Consider the following 3677-nt stretch of genomic DNA (forward strand, 5'->3'; position numbering starts at 1 on the left):
GTTTAATTTTTTTAATACTTTGATAATTTAATAATTTGCAAAATATATATTTATGAAGATTTAGAAAACAGAAGACAACAGATTTCCAAAAAATGTACTACTGTATGCCTGTCCTGTAAAATAAAACATTTATGAATAATGTTTGAATACAACATGCATCCAAATATACTCTAGTGACCTTGGATCTGGAATCATAGGCTCTTATGTTAAAATGTTGGACAACCCTGTTCTGTATACAATAGGGAGAATGGAAATATGTCCGATATAAGGCAGTGTAAACTGAGAGTGAGTGAAATTTGTGGTGAGTAAATGAGGGTTGGAAAAGTGTAACAGAATACGATAAAGTGTCAGTTCAGAGGCTGTGAGTGTGAAGTAGTGTCTCTATCCTGGATCATTAGTGACAGCTGCACCTAATTGCTGATAGGTGTTTATATATTAAGGTAAACACCAGGATGGGAGGTGGAGGGAGACTTGGTGGGCTAGTGCATGCAGAGAGCCTGTAGGATTGCTTGTTGCAGTGAGGTCTGTGTGAGAAAGAGAGTTTTAAAGGTAAAACTTCCAATTGATAAAGGGTAGGTGTATGGGGGGAGGTGTAGCTGAGAGAGGGGAATGTTAAAACCAATTCCAAATTAGCCCAACAGATATAAAAATAAAATGCACTCATTGTCTTGATTGGAGATAGATGAACTACCTTCAAATGTTTGTTTGCAGAAAGGGATCTTTAAATGTATGTTTGCAGAGAGCCTGTAGGATTGCTTGTTGCAGTGAGGTTTTCAAATGTTTGCTCACTCATTTGCATACACACATACATAGACACTCACACACACAGAGACTTACACAGAAGCCCTGTACCTTTTCATTTTATGGGTATGCTACCAACTTGCAGACAGCTATATCTATGAACTCCATATTTTTGTTATTTTTGTATTTCTTTTTACCTAATTACATTGTATTTTATTTGTATTAAGCTTGTATTGGCTGTTAAAATAAACCAGTTTTGCTTCAAAGAATCAGCCTTGTCTCAATACAAAGACATTTACAAATAACAGCTGAAGGCACACAAAAGGTTAGCAGATTCTACACTTGGCACCCCAGATGGGACGTGGATAAATCGCAAAAATCCACGTTATACCACTACTAAATCTGCTAAACTGAAGTATTGGAGCCTAAAGAAGTTTTCGTGGGTAAAGGAAATTCTCAAGTACTTAAGAATCATCTCCTGAGTGTGCAACTATCACGCTGGTTCGTGAGTGCTGCCAGATCCTGAGGTTTTTCTCCAGAGACAGCTGAAATCCTGTGAAATACATCATCGGTGAGCAGACGTGCATATCCGGTGAGTATATGTTTAATTATTATTCTGCAAGTTCAAAATTTGTTGTTGTTGTTGTTTTCAAGTGCTGTGAATAGTTATTGAGCTGTTTAGTTGTTCAGTAGTTGCCGGCAGAGTAGGGCTGATCACCCTTGGTGACTGAAGTACCCCTAAGATCCAAAGGGAAAAACCAGACATCTCTGAGAGGTAATTAGTTGTGTATTGCTTCAATAGGAGATCCCTCTTGGCCCGGATCTAAGATCCAGATAGGATTAGTTTGAGGGGATACGGTCAGTCATAGGAAGGAGATAATTTCACTTATAAATTTGTTGAGTCTTAGTTTGTCTTTGGCTTTTTGTTTTATTTGGTGTGTTACTCCTTGGAAAAGATTGGTAGCTTAGCTGATATCAAGTCTTTTGTTGCTGTACAATAATAGTTTAATATACTTGTTGCATTTTGTGAATTGTGCTATATAGGAAGCATGGATATTGTTGAAAGGTACATTAAGAAGTATGCCTCTGCCATATGCAAAACATGTGCAGATGATCCTTTAACTCATCAGTTTAAGGATGTTTTTGTTCAGTGTGATCAGCAAAATAATAAATCCAAGCATAGATTTTTGTCTAAAAAATCAGAAAAAGAGATGCTTAGCAATGTTTTATCTATGTTGCTTAGAATGAAAGAGATTGCTGAGAAAAAGGAGTTTGAATGGTACACAGAGAGAGTGCAGCTTAGAGAGCAATTGGATAAACTTGAGCAGTCTATAACTGTTGCATCTGCCTCTGTCATGGAAAATGAATGTCAATGTGATGTGCTGAGTGAGGAAGTTGACAGGCTGACTGAATTGAATAGTGAACTGGAAGAAAGACTTGAAGAATGTGAGGAGAGGTGTATATTGAGAGAGCAACTAGTAATCTCTATGGAAGAAAAAGAAATGCAGCAAGAGAATGTTGTTGCATCACTTAAGGCAGAACTGTTAGAGTCTAAATCACAGCTTTTACATAAGGAACAATGTATTTTGTCTCTGAAAGCACAGGGGATACAAGATAAATGCAACCATTACAGTAGTAGTCTAGCACATGTGTGTCCTTTAGAAGTAAATGGTAATGACAATCAAACTATAGATTTAGATGAACAGACCTCTAGCAACCCTGACAGTTCTTTATTAACTTTAAACCAGGTCCCCTCTACTCTAACTCCTCAAATAGAATGCAGACAAAGTAACCCCCAATTACAGACTAAAGTAAATAATCATAGTAACTCTACCCCCCTTACAATACAAGACCGTAATAATTTGTGACATATTTTAGGTCACTTTGATACCTCCACACCACCTGTAATCCTTTCTAATAAGTTAGAAGCTGTTATTACTCAGTATAATTTAGGCAACAGAGATGCATGTGCTTTGCTTCGGGCCTGGTTGCCATCACAAGTAGCTGCACAGCTAAGGGCACCAGTAGGCACCCATAAAGGAGTGTCTCCTGATATTGATGCAAACTGGGGAAATTCAGGGGACAGATTAAAGGAATTACAGTATGTTATGTGTTGTCGTGATGCCAGAGGTACCAGTGCCATAGCAAATGCAATTTTAAAGGAAGGAGATGACCCGATTTTGTTTTGCACTGAGTACCTTGCACTGTATAAGATAACTTATGACTGCCCTAACATGTCCCCAGATGATGCAGATTTTCTGTATTCTATGGCAAATAAATGCACATTAATTGACAGTAGTACAAGAATCACTCTTAGAAATGCCAGCTCCTATACCAACTTTGTTAACATACTTAAAGACTGGTTTAAAGACTCAAAGCATAAGAATGCTACTCATAATAATATATCTATGCTAACTGAGAGTCAGGGAAATCAGAGATTTTTGAGACGTTGTTTTAAATGTGGAAAGTTTGGGCACATCATGAGGGAATGTGTGACATCAATGAGAGATATCAGGGATAAAAATTACATTAGGAGGCAGAACAAAATATCATATTTAAGGAAGGAAGGAAAATACAGTGCTATATTTGAAGGTGAAAAGGAACAGAATATATCTTCTTTAACAAAGAAAGAAATAATAGAAGAACCTACTAGGGAGGAAACTTGCAAAGAGCCCCCATCTAAAAAAGACTCTCAGCAAAATTGCAAAGAGCCCCCATCTAAAAAAGAAGGGACAAATGTTCCATTTCAGATGCCTTACATAAACTGGCCATTTTGGGCACTGTTTAATTGTACACAATTGGCAATGCATCTATTGATATTCAATTTAGCTCAGCCTGTGTATATTGCCAATTGATTGCAGAAATCTGTCCCTATTCTCTACATTCTATTACCCAGTATTCCATGTATAGTGATGGTAGAATTTTACTTTAGGCAA

At 37.2% G+C, this 3677-nt stretch overlaps 1 pseudogene; it reads left to right on the plus strand.

The window, feature by feature from the left end:
- Window positions 1–1790: 1790 nt before the first annotated feature.
- LOC128662835 (posterior protein-like) lies at window positions 1791–3242 on the plus strand (annotated as a pseudogene).
- The last annotated feature ends 435 nt before the right edge of the window (window positions 3243–3677 follow it).

The sequence above is a fragment of the Bombina bombina genome, chromosome 1 (assembly GCF_027579735.1).
Source record: "Bombina bombina isolate aBomBom1 chromosome 1, aBomBom1.pri, whole genome shotgun sequence".
Lineage (NCBI taxonomy): Eukaryota > Metazoa > Chordata > Amphibia > Anura > Bombinatoridae > Bombina > Bombina bombina.